At 38.1% G+C, this 22,776-nt stretch overlaps 1 long non-coding RNA gene across 11 annotated transcripts; it reads right to left on the reverse strand.

Annotated features, from left to right (window-relative positions):
- Positions 1 to 12,667: 12,667 nt before the first annotated feature.
- Positions 12,668 to 15,828, reverse strand: LOC147277728 (uncharacterized). 11 transcript variants are annotated; one of them, XR_015123940.1, is made up of 5 exons: positions 15,608 to 15,828; positions 15,095 to 15,490; positions 14,276 to 14,316; positions 13,840 to 13,881; positions 12,668 to 13,707 (listed from the first exon to the last, which is right to left on the reverse strand). It is a non-coding gene; the product is annotated as an uncharacterized LOC147277728 (long non-coding RNA). The 11 variants fall into 11 exon arrangements; XR_015123938.1 differs by having other exon boundaries at positions 13,831 to 13,881; XR_015123936.1 differs by having other exon boundaries at positions 13,831 to 13,881; positions 14,245 to 14,316.
- Between the last annotated feature and the right edge of the window lie 6,948 nt (positions 15,829 to 22,776).

A 22,776-nucleotide genomic window follows, 5' to 3' on the forward strand; every position in this document is an offset into this window, starting at 1 on the left:
GATTCATTTATATGAATGGAAGAATTTAAGTTGGATTACTTTAGAAGCTTAGTAATTGTTGGGTGGATGCATATTTACCAATTAATTTCTATCAATATCAGAAGCCTATTGCATATCAGATTTTGTAAAAATGCAACGATAAGCAAGGAAGTTTCAACATCATTTTAAAAACAAAAAATTGATATTTAAAGAGTACTTTTATATCAGATTTTAAGTACAAAACTGATATATTATACACCTTTTATATCAGATTTTAAGTACAAAATCGATATGTTATACACTTTTTATATCCGATTTTAAGTACAAAATCGATATGTTATACACCTTTTATATCCGATTTTAAGTACAAAACCAATATGTAATACACCATTTATATCCAATTTTAATTACAAAACCGATATGTTATACTCATTTTATATCTGATTTTAAGTACCAAGACGATATTTAATATATTTTTTATATCGGTTTCAAAATTACTAATGATATCATAAGTATCTTACATATCGGAATGCAGTTTTTAAGATATCAGAAATGATTAATATCTGATAACGATGGTGGTATATCATATCAGATTATCAAACAAATACGATATCTAATATAGTATAAACATCAGTGTATAACCGATATGTAATATGGGAGAATAGATATCAGCACTCAATATATCGGTTGGAAACCTAAATAGATATCGGTTTATCACTGATATATATTAAGGTTTTTCTTGTAGTGCCGGTAAAGCCAAAGCATCCTATTGTGTCATGGCGAAGACTCTGCCCTGGGCCCTGGAACGTCCCGGCTGACCCCTCAGCTGTTCTCCGCCTCTACTAACATGGCTGGACTGAGCACCACTACTAGATGTAGTTCCCGAAGTCTGTACTGCTCTTTTTCCCTGACTTTGGGCTCCAGAAGTCTGTCCTTGAGGAAAGGCTGAACCTGAAACTCCTCCAACTCCCTGTTGTAACATTGGGCACTCCCTCACAAAGTGATTCGTCTGTCCACAATGATAACATCCAGCGCTACTCGCGTGACATACCCCAGTGTGGTACCTGCCACACATACTACATGTTGGACGACTTGCCCCACGATGGCATCTATCTTGAGATTCGCTCGACTGTGCTGAGCCTCGACCCGAACTACTCACAGACTGATGGCTAAGACTCTGTCTATGCCCAGATCCTCCACTACCACTAAAGCCATGTCTAAAACCTCTGAATTCACCACTCCCAGAAGAGTTGGAACTGAAACTACCCATCTTGGATGGTCCCTAACTAGGACCACCCCCTGTAGTATTCTGATAAGGGCGACGTCTCGCTTCGCTGCTACCCTGCTCAGCTAAAGATCTCTAGACTCTCATGGCAGCATCTCTCAGAGAAGAGAATGTGGAGTGATTAGCTGCAGTGACTGCCGTGCGAATGGAGTCCTTCAAACCCTCCTCAAACCTCGAGCATTTGTCTGTTCATCTGCCACAACTGCTGGGCAAAATCTGGAAAGCTCAGTAAACTTCCTATCATACTCTGTTACTATCATAGAACCCTGTTTTAACCTCAAGAACTCTGCCCTCATCTCGTCGCAAAAAACTCTGGGATAGTACTTCTCATAAAAAGCTCTCCTAAACCTATCCCAAGAAATCTCAACTGCCGTGAGTCCCAATCGCTCTGAGTCCCACCAGTAATAAGTATCACCCACTAACAGAAACGTAGCTAAAACCAACTTCCAGTCATCAGGGCATCCCATGACCTCAATGATCCTCTCAAGTTGTATCATCCACTCGTTAGCCACGCTGGAATCCGAAGTACCCAAAACATTTGAGGCCCCCAGCTTACGGGCACGCTCAATGCTGTATTCCCCTTCAGGAAATGCTCTAGTGCAAACAGTAGTAGTCACTGCCTCAGCTAGCCTATTGATGAACTGTTCAAAACCTTGTGCTGTGTCATCGACACCTTCTGCAGCCTTATGGTGGGTCCCCAGCGGTCGGCCACGTCAAGGAGGCATAATACCTATATGAAAGCCAAACAATTATCAAAAATGGGGATGCACATTCAGTGTAGAAACAAGGAATCTAAAACCTAACGCTCTAATACCAAGTTGATAGGACCGCCCCCAGATTCCATCCTGAAACCCGGAGAGGTCCTGTGGGATCCAAAATCAAAGAAAATCCTACCAAAAATTCGGCATAACCTCCCCTAAAAATGGACTAACCCAAAATTTATAAAACCTGTAAAAGCACTTCTAAAACATCAGCAGCCTCTACCACAACCAAAAAGGGGTCTTAGACCCAAACAACACCACAATAACATATGGTTCTCAGAGCCACTACTTCTATTACAGCAAATTTACAGTTAAAGTAAAAAGGAACTTCCAAAATGTAAGCAATGTCTACAAGATCCGAGTAACAAAAATAGACGTTATGCCTCGACGTGATTGGCTCGACCTCCACCAATGCTACGGCATGGGGGGAACAATTTAAGACAAAATAAGAAAATTGTGAGATAACTCAGTGAGTAGACAGTTTTATGGAAACTAAACAAAGATTATATATCTTTTCAGAAAAATCCTTTAAAAGCACGTTTAAATCTAAAACCTTGCGTCACTCTTTGAAAACCCCCAGTTTTAAGACTATTTTCGAAATCTTTTCTCAAATGTCATAGAAACTATTTAAACACAAGATAGAAAGGTTAAGCAAGTAAGAAATCGTTCTTCGAAAACTTTCTAAGTAAAAGTATTCTGTAGCACCATATACTTAAGAATCAAAATTAACATAAAAAGGAAATTTATCCGTACTCAACCCGTAAATGTAGACAGTGTCCTGGCCACAATCCCGCACACCGGCAGGCTCAAATCCTGGCGACGATCTCATACATAGAGGTCACTCTGCATGAGCAGACTCATATCCTGGCCACAATCTCATAGGGAGAAGTCACTCCGTAGGAGCAGGCTCATATCCTGGCCACAATCAAGTACGGAGAGGTCACCACAATCCAGGATATGAGCCTGCTCCTACAGAGTGACTTCTCCGTACAAGATTGTGGCCATGATATGAGCCTTCTTGTGCAAAGTGACCTCTATGTACGAGATCGTGGCCAGGATTTGAGCCTACCCGTGTGCGGGATTGTGGCCAGGACACTGTCTACAATTACGGGTTGAGTACAGATAAATTTGCTTTTGATGTTAATTTTGATTCTTAAGTATATGGTGCTACAGAATACTTTTACTCAGAAAGTTTTCGAAGAACGACTTCTTACTTCTTAACGTTTCTATCTTGTGTTTAAATAGTTTCTATGACATTTGAGAAGAGATTTCGAAAATAGTCTTAAAACTGGGGGTTTTCAAAGAGTGACGTGAGGTTTTAGAGTTAAACGTGGTTTTAAAGGATTTTCTGAAAAGATATATAATCTTTGTTTCGTTTCTATAAAACTGTCCACTCACTGAGTTATCTCACAATTTTCTTATTTTGTCTTAAATTGTTCCCCCCATGCCGTAGCATTGGTGGAGGTCGAGCCAATCACGTCGAGGCATAATGTCCTTTTTCCTTACTCGGATATTGTAGGCATTGTTTCTATTTTGGAAGTTTCTTTTTACTTTAACTGTAAATTTGCTGTAATAGAAATAGTGGCTCTGAGAACCATACTGGAACCTTATGTTATTGTGGTGTTGTTTGGATCTGAGACCCTTTTTTTTTTTTTTTTTTTATTGGTGGTAGAGGCTGTTGATGTTTTAGAAGTGCTTTTACAGGTTTTATAAATTTTGGGTTAATCCATTTTTAGGGGAGGTTCTACCGAATTTTCGATAAGATTTTCCTTGATTTTGGATCCCACAGGACTTCTCCGAGTTTCAGAATGGAATCTGGGGGTGGTCCTGTCAACACCACCGCCCTATCACCGGCGCGTGGGCTCGCGTTCGGCGGCGGATGAAGGCGGATGAAAACTCCCCGAGCTCGCTGTCCTTCCCTCTTCCTTCCCCTGATCTCTGTTCAGCCCAAAAATTCCCCAAACCCGAGCACCCAGTTTTCGCCCGTTTGGAGCTCTGGCATTGACTCGCCGTTTCCGGCATCTACGCGGCCCAGCTCCAGTCCAGGAAGCTTCCTCTCGTCGAGCTGAGCACGGTGGTGTGCTCCGATCGTCCACCCAACGCTCCTCGAGGGCGAATCGATGCTGTGAAATTCGGCGGCTTCCACCGCCATTTTCGGCCATTTTCGATGAGATTTGGCCGTCGACCCAGGTATAAAAGTTGATCCTCTCGATGTCTCCTTCATGCCTGTGTAATTTGTTTAGGTTGATTTTGAGTTCAAAAATTTTGCAGGTTGACCACTGTGGGTTCCGCCATGTTTGGTCGTGCCGATGACTCCAATTATTAGTTTTTGGCCTCTGGCCAGTTATTCGAAACCCGTGGGTGAGTTTATGTGTGTTTTGTATACTGTTCTACGTCGGGCATCCACCGTGTGTGGTGGCGGCCGCCCGTTTCGGTCGTTTAGCGGTTGTTTGTGTTTCTGAATTGTGATTTAAGTTGGTTGTCTGGTCTTAACAGGTACACGGGCTCGGGAAATCTTATTCACGGTGCTGTCATGCTGCCAAATTTGTTATCCGAGTATGTTGCCGTTCAAGGGCATTTCGGTCTTTTTTATGTGATTACACTGTGAGTGAACATTGTTTTATAAACGCTTTATGCAAGTTATGTTTTGGTTTATATTGCGTAGCTAGAGTTTTATCTTGACATAACGTTTGTGAGTTGGACTTTGACTTTTGAAATCATTTTCAATAAATTTCATGTTTTAATCCACATTCATATCTTGGTTCTTATTCGAGTTTTGATTGACTTAACTTGAGAGTATTTCCTTGGCGAAGAGTAAATATATTAAATTGGATTTAAATTTATACACTTTGGAAACTTGATCTTATTCATGGGGGTAGCTTCTTGGTTAATTAAATAAGTTTTGAATTGGGTTTTGGATTTTTGATTTAAGAATAAATTTTCTCATAAGCTCATCCTGATGATTTTGTACATAAGTTGAATTTGAGAATCAAGAGACATATAGTACTAATTAAGAATGGTTTGTGATGTGCTTTGGCAAAGTATGATTTATAAATGATGGTTTTCTTTTAGGAAGTTGTTGAGCGGTTGTTAAACTGCCATATTAGTACCCTCCCCCTGACAAATACAGATTTGACTCGGCGACGTATGTCCAGAGCTGCCTGCCTGTGCATGGAGATCGCTCTGCACAAGAAGTGGCGAGCACTCCTGCCTGCCCGTGCATCGATTCGCCCAGCATGGGAAGTGGCGAGCATTCATTCCTGCTCGTGCATCGTTCGCTCTGCACGAGAAGTGGCGAGCATCCCGGCCTGCCCGTGCATTGATTAGCTCTGCACAGGAAGTGGTGAGCATCATGTCTGCCCGTGCATCAAGATCACTCTGCATGGGAAGTGGCGAGCATACATGCCTACCCGTGCATCGATTCCCTCTGCACGAGAAGTGATGAGCTTATCTGCCTGCTCATGCCTATGCATGAGATGTGGCGAGCTTAATTACCTCAATATATGACCAGCAGTTCCCAGGGTACTAGTGTGGTGTGAGGTTTCAGTTGTGGAGTATTTTGAGAAATGATTTTTCATCAGTAAACATTTTAAATAAGAATTTTAGTAAGGCATTGTTTTTTATTTCAGATATTTTAATAGTTTTACAGCTTGAGAGTATTATATGTTCTTCAGAGTTCGATTTACAATTTTGAGATGATTTAAAAATGGATTTGAGAAATGGTTTTAAAATTTGGGGGCTTTCAAAGAGCGATGTGAGTGAAATTAGATAGTTGGATTTATTGCTTTGCTTGCGTGTATGCATTTGTTTCCTAGGATTTGGTTTGGCTAGGACTTGGTAAAGTCTGGGCTTGAATCCTGAAGATGGAATTGATGATGAGTTTGAGTTTAAGAAAGTAAAAGAGGATTTTGAGGTTGAAGGTTTATTTGAGGATTCTTGAGATGCCATGCGATTTATTGATGTAGATGTTTAGAATATTTAAGTTTGCTGGGTTTAGTTGTTTAATTATCCGTTGGATTATTGGCATGTGAGGATTATTTATTTATGCCTTGACATTATTGTGAATATTTTGTAGATTGTAAACTGTGATAATTGAGGAAAAGTATATTGAGGCCATATGATTATTTATTGAGGATAATTGTTACTTCATTTCACTCATACAAGCTCTAGTGAGCTTACCCTGTTGTTTGTTTGAATGACTCGGTGTACCATGGATATAGTGCAGTGTGATTATTTGTATTTTGCAAGTTAAGCAGGCTGAAGAGGCAGTGAGGAGAACACGAGGCAGTAGGACCCATTTTAATTTGATTTAAACCGATTTTAGAAAGTGATTTTACATAAATGTTTTTGGGCTTGCACTCTGATTTATTATATATATTTATTTATTATGTTAAGTGCATGGCTCATTCTTTGAAAAGGGGGTTTAAATGGCTGTGTTTTAGTGTGTTTATTGGGCCCGAGGTTTGGAACGTTACATTAGAAGTCTTCAAATGTCACGAAATTTAACCTGCAAAAACTTCAAGGTGATAGCTTCTATCTCCAATTGGATTCATGTCAAAATCTATTAAGGAGAATAAATGGTGAAATTTCTCATTTTATTGCTCAGAAGTCAAAAACACAAAACTAAATAAAATTTAAAGTTTTTAATCAAATGAACTCACAAAAACTAAGTAAGAGGAATATAAAAGGATGCGAATTTATGAACATATCAGGACTGTGTTCAAGTGATATGATCAATGAGTTGGTTTCCTCGATCCCCACCCACTATTGGCGGTTACAACCTTTCTGCTTGCTCCAAAGGTTGCCTCATTCCTATCTTTCCAAGCCAAGATATTTGCCCTCATTTCATGGTATGGTGGTGGAGGAAAGAAACCTCTAAAGACATCCTTGTATGGATTACTCAATCCAAATGAGACATACAACAAAGCCTGACACCCTAGTTTCCAGTCATGACTTTTGTGGTAGTTCACCATGACTGTTGTGCTTGTATTCAATACATGCATTGAATGCATGAGTGCTTGGTAGCTGTGCATGGCACTATTTCAAATCCTAGACGTGGCCTCTTCTCAGCCATCCATCTTTGTAACGACCCGACCTAAATTTCTTTGAAAATTTAAAAATTTTAATTTAACTTTGTTCATTTAAGAAATTTTATAAGGAAATAAAATTTGAAAGACCTCAGAAGAAGTTTTACTAAATTACTTTGGAAATATTTTAAGAATTTATTCGGTGTTTTCACTTAAATTGATTTAACGTTATTCAAAGCTTATCAGTTAAAAGTGTTATGTTTTTAAATTGTGAGACCCCGTATTTTCAAAATCTTTATTTGGGATTTTATTCGAGATTTTTGGGAATTTCTATGAGCAAATAATTGATTTGGGTTAGTTTTCAAATTTGTTGTTTTAAGTTGGTTTGACTCAAGAGTTGACCTTTTATTTATTGGGCTTTTGTTTTTTACTTTGGTCTTGTTGGAAAGGTCTTGAGCTCACGACACCATAGACGCGAACCATGCGCTGATCCGAGTTACGGTTTGAGAGTTACAGGTATTTGAAGTGAAGGGCATTTATGTAATTTTGTGTTTTAAGTTTTTTTTTTTTTTTTTTAAACACTTCAGCTCTCTTTCTCTCCTCAGTTTTGTCTCACTCTATCTCCCCCTACTCTCTCTCTCTCTCTCTCTCTCGCTGTAATTGTGTAGCCACCACTGTCACCAGCGTGTGGCAGCGCGTCCGGCGAGGGCTGCCTGAGGTCGAAGGCTCACCAACCTCGCTGTCCCTCCCTGGTTCTTCGTTTAGCCTAGAGACACCCTAAAAGTTGAGACCAGTTCGGCCGGTGGGAACTCCGGCGGAGATATGACCTTTTCGACGGTTTCCGACCCAACTCCGGCCCAGAAATCTTCCTCTCGTTGAACCCGTTACGTTGGTACCTTCTGATCGTCCATCGAAGTTCGCACGACGACAAATCAATGCCGAGAAGGCCGGCGGCTTTTGCTGCCGATTTCGGTTGTTTCCGATGATAATTGGCTAGCGACCCAGTTACGAAAAACGATCCACTAGGTATGGGCTATCTTTCCCCTAAGGTGTGATTTTCCAATTTTGAGAAATTGGAAATCGATTTTAAGGGTTTGAACAATTTTGAATTTATCTTTGATTTTTCGAAATTTAGTTAAATTTGAATTGTTTTTGTGCAATTAAAGGGTCTTGTGTGCAATTAAGATTAATTTGAGTTAATTTTGGGTAAATTTTAGGTCATGTCGTCGCTACCACCACCAGCTCTGCTACTTGTGGCAGCGGGTTGGGTGGTTTCCCTTGTTAATCAGCCTCCCCAAGACTCCTAGAGTCTGTATTGCATGTTGGTGAGTGTTGTGTGTTGTTTGGGGCCGGGCAGCCATCGTGCATGGTGGTTACTGCCCATTTTGGCTGTTGAATGGCCAAGTTGTGAACCTTGGATATTTAAATTGTTGGTTGTCTGGTCTTAACAGGTACACGGGCTCGAGAAATCTTATTCCCGATGCCGTCATATTGCTGGATTGGAGATCTGAGCAAAGGCGCCTAAAGGGCAATTCTGTCTTTTCACAAGTTGCACGGTGACTAAAACTTATCTGGTTATATTGTTGCTTATCGTGGGTGAATTGTCTGTTTTATGTGAATTGTTATTGTAAGTTAGAGGAGGCTAAGTGTAGGATTGAATTATGAGAATGAGTGGATGATGATTTTGAGGCTAAGGGATTAATTGGGAATTATAGAGATGCCCTGAGAATAATTGCTGATTTAGATGAGAAATGTCTATTATCGAGGTTATTGATTGATGATTAGGCAATCATTTGGCCAGAATGATCTAATTAATTTTTGAGGAAGTATTGGTATGATTTGAGGATTATTATTTATATCTTGGTATAATTATGATTTATATTGATTATGGAGAGAATAAGAAATGTTGGTTTAATTGATTGGGAAACTGAGATTGTTATTTGAGGAAGATGTTGAGTCTTGATGTTGGTTTGAGTGGTGCTAACCGGATTGAAAAATTTCATGGAAAACAAAAACTTAGACCCCGGCCATTTGATCATTTTATCTCTTTACTTGGAAGTCGTATAATAAATTTCTCAAATTTGAAACTGGGCGTATTTGTATACTAGGTCGAATGAGCTTCACCTCTTGGCTATTCTAGTGGCAAACAAGTGAAGGATCGTGAGTAGGAATCAATTTCGGAAAGGATTCGGTATAGCTCGGTGTAAACTATGAGTGGACTTTGATTTTTATTAAATTATGTTTACTATGTGACTTAATCTTTATGTTTTAAATTGGATTCGATCTTGAGTTTTAAATTTTAAGTTTCATAATTAATCACTCATGTAGGTCTGAATGCCCCTACCTTGGATTTCATATTTTAAACAATCAAGTAATATTTAAATATATTTTTATATGTGAAATTCTTATCGAAGAAATTGTTAATTTAAGAGGCGTGCTTAAATTTCTACTTAGTTTGTGAAAAGATTTCATATGTCTTGGATATTCGTCTCCTTTGAATATTTATGTTGATTGTGATGTCGTTATATGAGAAATGACACTTTAGGCTTTGGATTATTAAGGAGAGCGTTGAGGGAAACAAAATGGTTATTCATTTGTCTCAAAGGTAAGTATAGATTTAAAGAGTATTTTAAAACTGCTGTGTAAATGCACGTATTGATCGGACGAGCCTGCCTGTGTAAAATGTACGGGATTATGGCCAAGATACGAGCCTGCTTTTGCGGAATGACCTTTCCGTACGAGATTGTGGCCAAGATATGAGCCTGCTCGTGCGGAGTGACCTCTATGTACGAGATTGTGGCTAGAATTTGAGCCTGCTCGTGCGTGGGATTGTGGCCAGCATATTGTCTACAGTTACGGGTATGAACACAGTAAAACGTCCTTTTTCTTTCAAAGGATTTTCTATTACATAAGTTTAAAGAGGAAATTTCTTATTATGTTTAATTTGATTCTTAAGTATATGGTGCTACATAATACTTTTACTCAAAAGATTTCAATGAACGACTTCTTACTTGTCTAACACTTCTATCTTGTGTTTAAATAGTTTCTATGACATTTGAGAATAGATTTTGAAAATACTTTTAAAACTGAGGGATTTAAAGGAGCGATTGTGAGGTCTTAGAGATTATTATTTTAAGACTTCTAACTCCGAGCAGGACAAATCCCAACCGTTCATTTTTGGCACTCCAATTATAAGATCATGCCACTTGGGAATGATTCAAAAGTCGAAATCCGAACAGACTATCATGTGTTCAAAGGAGGCGTCATTAATGTGATGACGCCATTGCATGTTCCTGAGATCGTTTGACCACACGGAGCTTGCCACGTGTCTAAGTGCTTGAGATGCCAATCCCATCTCACTTCAAACACTCAAATCGGGCTAGAATAGCCCTTCAGTTCCAATTGATGATTCTCAATTTCCATTCCAAGTTCCTTACACTCGGATTGAAAGTTGGGGGACTTCTGTTTGTGGATAAATCCACAGGAGTTCAACAGCCAATCATGGACTTCCACGTGGCATTATGGATCTTACTTGGCATTCTGACTTTATTGATGTGTTGGTTCTGATTGGAGAGACCATTGTTGATCCGAACCGAACTCACTTCTTGAGGATTGTTCACTTCTGTTCGAAAGCTCAACTTCATTTACTTCAGTTAAGCTCGGCAACCCGATGCTACTCAGCCAATCCGACCTTTCAAAAAATGGCCACTTTATACTTGGATTCTTAATTCCCAAATATCCTGATCAGCTTGAGTTATCTATGAACTCGCTGAGCATATTTCTCAATCAAATAATGATCCGGGGAATTATCCATGTTTAGTTCAGCTCGGATCCGCCATCCCACCGCTATACTAAAAGATCAGGATTGGGATGAACCACCATACTTAAATATATGTGATGGGACATGCAATAAAGCCTGACACCCTAGCTTCCAGTCATGACTTTTGTGGTAGTCCACCATGACTGTTGTGTTTGCATTCAATACAAGCATTGAATGCATGAGTGCTTGGTAGCTGTGCATGGCACTATTCCGAATCCTAGACATGGCCTCTTCTCAGCCATCCATCTTCATGCAGGTAACTTAAGTCTCACACCTTCTTTTGCCTATATAAGCTCACTTATATGAACAAAGGAAATGGTTCACAATTTATTCACAAAAAACCACACAAATACACACTACTAACTGAGAATATTCCAGAAGATCTGACTTTGTTCTTCCTATTCTCCCAAGTTCATACTTTGTTCTTGCTTGTTATTCTTCAAACACCACCAAATACACTTTACTGACTTCATCATCGGAGTATATTTGGCTGGTACCATACCGGTCCTTCTTCTTTGATCTTGTGTTCATGCAAGAAGATCCAATCAGTCTCAACCAGCAACTCAGCAAGTTTCGTTCATCATCAATCAGCAGCCTAGTCATCAATAGATTCATCTCTTTGACGTTGTTGCAATACTTGACGGATTTTTGCATCAACATCTACCAAAACAAAGCCATTGTTTGTTAATTATATGATAAGTAACAAAACTCATTGAATTCTCCAGCCTTTACCCTCGAATTTCAGAATTCCCTAGCCATTGTTTTCTAGTTTTTATAAACTAGAATACACACTGCTCGTCTTTTTCATAACCTTTTCAATAATCTTTAATTTACGCCTGGTATCATTAGTCCAGCCTCACCAAGCAGCCATTAAATTACCACTCTCTTATTGTAAGAGCATTAATTAGCATTCTTTTACGCAGCATTTTGTTCCCAGCTGTTTTCCAAATTATATATATACTTCCGAATAAAGTGGGTTCTTTATATATATATACTGGAAAATAAAAAACAGAAGGGAGGGGGTTCTTGCTCTACCCATTCTATATAACCAATTGCTCTTCTATATATTTATTTGTTGTTTTGATGATGGTGCTTAATTTATGTGTTTGGGTGTTTTAGGTGCTCCTTTACACCTCAACTGTGTTAAATATGTTATGCACTATGTTTGTTCAATTATGTCAACTGACACACCAACACCCACCTATCTTTTTGAAACTAGATACGGAGTTGGATCTCGTTTATATACTATTTTTTGCTTTTCCCTTAAACACATACAGTATGTAATATGGGCAACACTCACCATTTTTTTCCTGCATCTATTGCTCCATTAGCAACTAAATTGAGTTGGCTAGACCAATTGCCACTATACAGTCACTAAAATGCTGATGGTTGTACAGAATGGGGTGGCTATTGGTCTTCAGCACCCCCAAAAATAGTATGGTTGGCTAACTTCATCAAACCTGACATTGATGTAGACAGCTAGCAAGCCAACTAATGTGGCAGTCCAATGCTAAATGAATCAAACCATTACTGTTTTGTGGAAGCGTTAGTGGTTGAATCGAGTCACCTTAGAGAATGGTTTCTGAAGTAGTTGCACAGTTCATTACTGAAGTGGCTTAGGAACTGCATTTTGCAATGGATCTAGCTACTAATATTTGCAAGCCTCACTCTCAGTTTATAGTTGCATAAAAGCTGCCTTTTGCAATGGATATATACTAAGAACACGTGACACACAAGAAAGTTTACAAACAAAATTGGAAATTAAAATGGAACCAATTGTACCAGATAACCAAATTGAAGCCAATTGCATATTTATATATTGTAAGTCAACCATTACATACCATAAAATACTCAAGTGTTCCAAACTTGTTGACCAAAACATACTAGACCTATCAGCCTGCCATCTCCATTACATCACATATTAAAAATCATTCCCCTAAACAAAAGGTCCGAACGGAACCAAGTAGACAGATCAAAACAGTGAACACATCACCTTTAACCAAACTTGATGTTATATATCAAGACCATCACCTAAATATAAAGCAGCAAGTTCACTCAATTTCACCTCAAGGGGACTATGTTCACTGAACTAAAATACCAATCAAAATACTAGAAATAGCTTTCTTACTATGATCATATCAGCTGGCTCATGGAATAGCTTCCCTCTCTTCTCCATTGTCAGACGCTGCCCTCCTCTGAACATCAATTGGCTTCTGCCCCACGCCATCCAGAGTACTGCTTTGAGACATTGGAGTGACATGGGATTGGATCCTTAAAGTAGCATTTGGTGTGAATGGCCCAAAGACATAAGGACTGCTATTAGGAGCACCTGATCCAAGCATCTGAGATGGACAAGGTAGAGTATTGCTGCTGGTGGCGCCAATCTGTCCTCTAAGGTAGCTGTCGAGTGCACTTGACACCCTACCATTGAAGTGGAAGTCCATCTGAGCATGTTGCCTTTGGAGGTGCATGATTTCCTCATGATGCATGGCACGCAGCCTCTCATAAAGATCATAAAGCTATCACCCTGCCAATCTAGATTACATCATACATCCCCCCACATTCCCCCTATACAAAAGATCATTTCTAAACCATAGGCATAATGTCAACTACCATAAAAACAGTGAACACTTCTATTGCACAAAAGGTCATTACTATTTTTCCAATCATATACAGGGGACCCATTCTAGAGAATTTATGACAAACCAAAACTAACAAGAGTTGTAACATGTGCTTCGTTACCTCCACAAAACACATGATTCATTAAGTTCCTCATTGATCGGCCTCAAAGTGGTATGCCTTTAAACATCCAAAGACACTAATGATCTCCATAAGCTAGAAAAGCAGCATAAAAGGCCTAATCAGTAAAGAGGTTGATGAACATAGGGGAAAAAAAATTAAAAGAGAAGATGCGATTTTGGTAAGTAAAGAGAAATAAATGCATCATAAACATCATACCATATTTACCATTTTCGATGAAAGAGCCTTTGAAATTGCACCAATGAAAATCTGAGCAATAAGGGAAAAATGAAATATGATAGAAGCTCCAGATATCAACAAAGACAAGTAGCACATCATAACATTTTGTTAATGAAAATTGACAACAAAAAAAATTTACCCTAACATGCATACCACAAAATTATCATATACAGAGACAATGTCAAAAACTAAAATAATTAAACACCAACAACACCCAAAAAATTACTTTTTAAGCAATACATATGAATTATATACATTTCATATAAAACATTTAACCTTGTCATGATTAATCTTCATATGTCTATTAAAAACAAAGAACAAAGATACAAAACAAGGATAAGACTCTAATTTATACCAGAAATGAACAAATACTGTACAAGTAAATCACGTTACTTATATATCTTATCTCTGTCTTTAGGCTTGCCTTTATGAGAGCTGAACCTGCACCCTCTATCTTGACCCAACCTGTTGATTAAACACCATATAGCCCATTTAGTAAGGATGAAATTGCACATACTGATGACGATACTTAATTCTAGTCCTTCTTGGGTTTTGAAGCCTTGGTGTTCTTGTTAATATGAATTCCATTTCAATCTTACCACTACAATTTTCTCCTTTAATGCATTAACAAGAAGGAGGAGAGGGGAAAATTCCATTTCGGTGCAATATGCACATAACTTTTGACACTAGGAGTACATCAAAATAAGAAAAGTCTGATTGCACTTTTTTTTCTTTTATTTGGAGGATGCATATGAAACTTCTAGGAAAAGAAAATCATATATACTTGATATTCCCCTGCAAATTTAGGGCGTTTTGCGTTTTGATGCTACTGGTGCTCTGCTGGGATCTATAGATGGGTTTTAAAAAGATAAATTTGCAAAACTATGTTCAGCTTCTACCATATATTATCAATATCAAACAAATTATGGCCTCAAAAATATGTTGGGAGGAACGAAATACCCAAAAAGTGGGGAGCTTTACTTTAGATTCTACTTATATGTATGGTCCTAGTTGATGTTGAAAATGATATATTATTCCTAGCAAAATTATTGTGGACCTGGTCCTGGAAACTGGGAGATTCAGATACCTTGCCATGGGCTTCTCACAATATAGTATTAAGGAATTCATTCACAGATATTTAAGACCACATGCAAAAGCATAAACAAACCCTAGAATATTTCTAATTAAGTAAAAACAATAAATAAAAAAAATGAAGAAAGAACGAAAATGGGTCAGAGAGTACCTGAGAAAGATTATAATTTTTCTTTCGATCTGAGATGTAGAGAGAGAAGTTAGAGAAATTGGGAGTTAGGTTTCCTAAAATTAAAGACAAAATGTTGAATTCAAGAAATCACTTACCTTCAGAAATTGGGAGTTAAGGTTTACCTTAGAAATTGGGAGTTAGGGTTTACCTCAGAAATTGATAATGACCAAGAGGATGAATCAGGCAAAGAGGGAGTGAGAGAGTGACAGAAACAGAGAGAACAAAGGGTGTTGGGTGTTTCAAGGGATGAATGAATTGGTTGAGAGTAGGAGGATTGTGGTGGTGGTGATGGTGATCCATGTGGTTGTTGTTGTTGTCGGCGGGATTTGGGAGAACGCTTCAGAGCTCTCCATTCCCTCTCCACATTTCAAAACCCTATTTCAAAAAATAAGAGGAAAAACTTTGAGAAATTCCTCACTAATCAAACTTATTATGTGAATTGGTAACCAAAACAACAATAAAATAGAGAATACAGAGCAACTAATTGAAAACCTCAAGTGCCGAATGGGTGGAAATCGAACTGCAACAGTGGGTTGCCCATCTCCTTCTCAGGCTTCTTTGATCCCTTTGAATTGTTGGGCATAAAATACGTGAAGCAACCAATTTGAAAATGAGGTGTTTCGGGTGGCATATCCAATTGGACCAATTCTCCTTGGAGAGTGTGCCTCAGCATCACTTAAGTGTTGCTGTACCAAACACTTTTTGAAGCTGGTTGGTTTGGAGAAGTGGGGATAGAGTTAAACTCATTTTTTTCTTAAGCGCAACTGTATAAGCAACCCTCTCATAATAGTTTAGCATATGTGTTAATGGTTGCATGTGATATTTAGTAACCCACAATAAGCCCCCACCGCCCAAATTAGTTAGTATTAACAAACGAAAAAGGGATTGACTTAAGCAGTCAATGGAAGAACAGTATTTGTTGACCATATTTTTGAGCAATTGCCACCTACTAATATAGTCCATGAAATTAGTGATTATTGCTCACTTTTCTTGTAGTGAATGGTGATCAAAGCTTCTTTAACTCAATTGCTATTGATGATAATATATACCTTTTTAATTTATTTAACTTATACACTCTCTTTCGTATACCAATTCAGTAACCTTTGTACCATAATCATCACTTCTTCTTAATAGGATTGATGTATGTCCTGAGTTTCCTCTCATCACCTCTTTGAGAATCTTGATTGATCAATAGTGATTTTCTAGAACCTATATATGGTGAACATCATCATGACTATATATGGAGTTATATATTTTCTCATGGCTTTTAGATATCTAGATTTACAAAGTTGATCTGCATATGTGGATTTAAGAAAAGTGTTCAAATATTGTACAACAATAAGGATACCAACGCGAATTGAGTAAAATAAATTAAAAGATTATATTTGTTTTATTTAATTTGTATAAATTCAAATTTTTTTTAAGTATTTCAAATATTAATTCTCAATTAAACTTAATCTGTCAAATTCCATAAAATTCTATAAAAGTCAATGAAAAAATATGTATCTCTACAAGTCAATAAAAGTCTATAATAGATCTCTATACAAGTGTACCACTTAAAAAAAATTACAAAAGTCTATAGAAATCTAAATTGAATACACCCCTAATTAGCCATTTGGAAATTATAATAAGCGTTTAAGATTGTGAATTATGATGCTAAATTCAAGCTTTTCTTCTGTATATATTTAGCATTAAATGAGATTGATAATCAAGTAATTATGAAAATATTAATTTTAAACTATGAAATTTTTGAAATCATATTGTAACTGTGTACGTTGTTGGAATAATGTAAGAATCAATACAATTTGGTGTCATTAAATGAGTTTATTTTTTTTCTGATCGTATAGTTATCTATGTTTGCACATGATCCTATAGTTAACTAAGGGTCCGTCTGGTAACATTTTACAGAACAATTTTATAAAAATTGTATTGTAAAATGAAAATGACAAATTAAATTTTGCATTCTCAAAATATGAGAAGGCGTCTGATAAAGTAATTGAAAAACAATTTTATAAAACAAAAAGAAATAAAGGAATAGAGGAGAGATGAAGAGAGATGGGTAGCGACGGCGGCGGGTAGGGCTGCCGCCGAAAGTGAGTCTGGCTGGGTGGGGAGGAGGTGCAAATCGTATGTTTTTTTATTTTTCCATTTTGTTTTTTGTTTTTTTAGTTGTAATTTTTTTTTATTTGTATCTCATGTTCTCTATGTTTTCTAAATTCACTGAAAACATCATTTAGTCGTTTTCTGAATTTACACTGTAAACGAGAAATTCTATTTTGTGTTTTTTAAAAAATGTTTTCTCAATACGGAAACCAAACGCATTTTTGTCATTTTTTGAATTTGTAAAATAAAAAACCGTTTTGTAAAACGTTACCAAACACACCCTAAGTTTTCTCTTAGCTTAACTCTTGAACTCTGATTTCATCCGTTCTTTCTCTCTAGACCTCTTACTCGTATTCATTGATTCCCATATCTGAAAAAAAAAAAAAAAAAAAAAAAAGAAGGCTTTGCATGCGAACATCCTGGCCTTTAATTTTGTTTAAATATAGTGGATGTGATAATGCTTAAATTTTTATAATTTTTAAATCATTTTCACGATCATTAATATGAACATGGGAGTTGATATGGTTGAAGCAGCAGGAGCCAACAAAATGATATTATTATTCAAACTATAGAAATTGGAGCACCAACTGCATGCTCAAATGAATTAATTACCAGGGAAATGGGAAAAATGTAAATAGATTTCCCCTTGGTTTATGGGTGTGTTGATCCCAATACTCCTAGGGGGAAATGCCCTTCTCACAAAGAAGGTATTTGATGAGGGCATGCAATTAAGTGTTTATCTGTTTTACAAGAACACACTAGTTGTCCTCTTATTATTCATAGTTGTAATATTTTTTCTAGGTTGATATTTAGAAGATGTTTTTCTTTGTAGTTTAACGTTACATCAATTTTAATTAGTATAATATTCTTTTTCACATATAGGATTCCGAGACTTGCGATATTATCATTCAATTTTTTCTTACATATTATGGCCTTAAGTATTCTTGAGTAATATATAATTTTTTTTTTTCGTTTTCTTTAGCACATATTACTCAAGAATGCTTAAGGCCATAATATGTAAGAAAAAATTGAATGTTATTGCAGGTCTTGGGATCCTATATGTGAAAAAGAATATTGTATTAATTAAAAATTGATCTAACGTAGGTTAAAACTACAAAGAAAAACATATCATCTGAATATCAACCTAGAAAATATTGCAACTACGAATAATTATAGGGTAGCTAGTGTGTTCTTCTAAAACAGTTAAACGCTGAATTGCATGCCCTCATCAAATCCCTTCTTTGTGAGAAGGGCATTTCCCCCTAGGAGTATTGGGATCAACACACGCGGCCATAACCCAAGGCGAAGTCTTTTTTACATGTTTTCCATTTCCCTAGTACGTAATTCATGTTGAGCAGTTGACGGTGCTCCAATTTCTATAGTTTGAATGATAATATCATTTTGTTGGTTGTTGGCCTCCTGCTGCTTCAACCATATCAACTCCCATGTCCATATTAATGATCCTGAAAATGATTTAAAAAATATAAAAATTTAAGCATTATCCACTAGATTTAAACAAAGTCTAAGGAATGTTCACAAAGCCTTTTTTTTTTTTTTTTTTCTTTCAGATGTGGGAATCAATGAAAACGAGAGGTAGAGAGAGAGAACAAATGAATCAGAGTTCAAGAATTAAACTTAGAGAAAACTTAGTTAACTATAGGATCATGGAGGGGGCGAGGTAAAAAAGATAACTATAAGAGCAGTGATGGACCATATTTTGGTTGGTATATATTTTGAGGCCCATTCTTCAAAGCCCAATAACTTATCAACCACAGAGCCCAAATAAACCATTTCGTTAGTTATTAACGGATAATGAATTCAAAATAACAAACTGCCTCAGCAGTTAGATACTGACTTCAGCAGTTGGTCCTGGAGAGGTTATCTCCATCTTTTTAGGAATCAACCACCTCGAGTTGATAGTATAAAACCTTGGTAAGGACAAGGATAGCAGGTACGAACAAGAGAACAACTTGATATACATTGGATTTGATATAAACATGCTTACTAATTTAAGCATCGGAGTCCCTACGAGGAATATCCTCACCAGGGAATCTTAGGACTTATTTGTTCATGGTGGCAGGGCGAATACCGAATCAAAAGAGTACTTGAAGACCCAAATTATCTTCTCATCATCCTATATCGAAAACGAAGGCTCATCAATTGGCACTGTTTGTGGGAAAAAAATTTACTGATGGTGAATACTCGTAGTTCGAATATGGGAGATGCGCGACCTCCTAATCAGGAAGTCCCACTAACAAATAGACAATTTGAAGCAATGCAAGAAACACTTCGCACTTTGACTACTGGTTTGCAAAATGTGGTTCAGAGGTTAGATCAGATGAACCAAGAAAGGGAAGAACCTTCCTAAAACCAGAGAAGTGAAGAGGTCGAGGTGGACTCTACCAGAATCTTACCTCCACCACAACAACCAATAGATCTAAGAAGTCCCTTGGCAGGCGAGATTTAGGCATATCCAATGCCTCCCAGATTGAAACTTCCATTGACCGAATTGTATGATGGACATACGGACCCAAAAGACCATTTGGAAACCTTTCGCTCACAAATGAGACTTTATCTGGTGCTGGACGCCATAACATGTCTGGCATTTGTGATAACCTTGAAAGGCGGTGCAAGGGTCTGGTTTAATAAGCTCCCTCCGAGGAGTATAGCAAGTTTTGATCAGCTCGCCGAGGCTTTCAAGGCACAGTTTATTGAACGTAAAAAGACAAAAAGAGGCACGAGCCATCTCATGTCAATTAGGCAGGGAGAGAGCGAATCGCTTCGCAAGTACCTATAAAGGTTTAATGTCGAAGCATTGGAGGTTGAAGGAGTTCATGAAGAATCCATAATCTAGGCATTGATGAATGGTTTACAGCCCACACAATTTACCTATTCACTAGGAAAGAATGAACCTTCGAACATGAAGGAACTCCTCGAGCGAGCAGAAAAACACATGAACGCGGATGACCTTTTGAAAGTCCAAAAGGCAAACGCAACAAAAACCTCCGGATCGGGAGAAAAGGTATCCGTGACCGGAGGACAGGAGAAAAGGAAAAAGAGAGATGAAGACGGCCAACAAAGTGACAAAAGGGGACCATCAATCATCGGAAGAAGTCACCCGAAGGGTTTGGTGAGTCGCTATTACACATACACACCTCTTCAAATACCCCGCGAACAGATTTTAATGCAGATCTATGATAGTCAACTACTTTAAAAGCCAAGAAGGATGTCCACTGATCCTACCAAAAGGCCTTGTGATAAATTTGTAGGTTTCACAGGGATCATGGACACAATACAGAAGACTGTTTCAAACTCAAGGAGCAAATTGAGGGACTTATACGAAGGGGCACATAAGAAATTATGTGGTGGATCAGCCTCGTGCACCTCGAGATAATAGGCCAGCAGCCTTACCGCCACCTCCCCGATCCGAAGGAGAGATAATCCAATTTATTCATAGTGGAATACATAATGGTGGAGATTCTAGAAATGGGAGAAATAATTACATGAAAAAAACTCGAATCGAACCCCAAGAATGGGAGGTTCATTTAATTTGACAGCAAAAGCTCGAGTCTGTGAGTTTTGGAGAACAAGATATTCAAGGGTTACATTTCCCTCATAATGATGCTTTAGTAATTACAGCGATGATTGCTAATAAAATTGTGAAAAAATTTTTTCTAGATCCAGGAAGCTTGGCAGATGTGATCTACCTGGACACTTTGGAAAAAATGAAGATCCCAATAGAAAGGATGAGACCATCAACCACCACTTTAAAGGGTTTTGCTGGGGATAAGACAGTGTCTTTGGGGTCTATAACTTTACCTTTAACCTTCGGGGAAGAATCCCGAGCCAGCACTAACCGCTTATAATGCTATTTTGGGACGCCTAAGTTTGAATGCATTATGGGCAAGTAGAACTCCCGAGAATTACAAGTGGAGTAAGGACTGCAAGGAGGGGTCTACGTCTGAAAATGGAAGAACAGGGGCAGAGATCGTGGAGGAAACATATACTATAAGTGTTTATCCAAACGATCCTTTGAAGACGGTTAAGATTGGGAAAGAGATCCCACTTGAACTACAAAAGAAGTTGGAGGTGTTTTTGAGGGAGCATCGAGATGTGTTTGCTTGGACTCATGACGACATGCTAGGAATCGATCCTGCAGTGATTTGTCATCATCTAAATATAGACCCAAGCTCCTTTCCAGTAATCTAGAAGAAAAGGAACTTTGCCCCAGATAGAAAGTCAGCCATAAAAGAAGAAGTGGAGAAGTTAAAAAAGGCTCGTTTTATGCGAGAAGCAAAATATCCGAAGTGGATCGCTAATGTAGTGATGGTAAAGAATTCGAACGGAAAATGGAGAATGTGTGTTGATTTCACCGATTTAAATCAGCCGTCCGAGATCATTAGACCCCTCTAATTTCAGCCAAGTCCCTTTTGACTCACATGTCTTCAATCTGGGCGCTCGCCAGTTTTGTCTCTGTAGTCGGATAGCCCACTGATTTCCCCTAGACCCAATTCGTGATTTTTCCCTTCTTTGTGCATTTTTAGTGCAATTTGTCACACATTGAAAACTTACAACTTCTTCCAACTCTCTAGTGCCTATAAATAGAGACTCTTGTACCTCATTTTCACTTGCACTACCAAGTGAAGTTAGAGTTACTCACTGTTTAGTTCTTTGGGAGTCTCTCTAAGAAGAGACATACTAAAAGGGAAGAAAATTCTCAAAGTTAAAAGTTTTGGAGAGCAAGGAGGGGGAGTCCCTAGGAGTGGAATTTATCTTTGGAGGTTTACAACCGGGTTTGAAAACTATATTACTCACAAATCATCTTTTCTCAATTAATCTCAAGACAAAAATGTATTAAATCAAGAAAATGCATAAATCATTTATAAAACAGGGGTCCACTCATAGTTTACACCGAGCTATGCCCAATCCTTTACGGGATTTGTCCTCATCTCACGATCCCTCACTTGTTCACCACTAGAATAGCCGAGAGATGAGGCTTCGTCGCCCTCAATCGGAGATTCGTATGGCGTTAGTTCAATACTACAAAGTGTCAATTCATGGTTCGAATTCAAATTCAACTTCTACAACAGCTTAGATCCACCTAGAATCAACCAATAGGTCATTTGGAATCTTAAAATAGTCCTAGGAGGTGGGGGAGTGTCGGAACCTGCTCGAAACCACTTCAGTCGTCGCCACGAGCGGTGGTCCCGCGGTGGCTGCCGATGATGAATAGTGGCCATTTTCCAAACTTCTCAGATAGATGAAATATACCAACTTGTAGGTAACAACGAGAGGATCAACTTTTATACCTGGATAGACCTCAAAAAATGGCCCGAAATGGCCGAAAAATGGGAAAACCCGCCTTGTACGGTGGTCGAATGGAAAAAGCAAGCACACCACTGGATTCAGCTTGTCGAGAGGAAGAAAACCTATGTGGTTTGAGGTCACATCATCGCCAAAAATGGGGGATCGCCGCCGAAAATGGGAGATCGCCGTCGATGCAACCGCGACTTTGGCGACTTGCTGCGTCGCCGTGGGTCGTCGATAGCTTTCCAACA

Source organism: Dryas octopetala, chromosome 8, assembly GCF_963921425.1.
Source record: "Dryas octopetala chromosome 8, drDryOcto1.1, whole genome shotgun sequence".
Lineage (NCBI taxonomy): Eukaryota > Viridiplantae > Streptophyta > Magnoliopsida > Rosales > Rosaceae > Dryas > Dryas octopetala.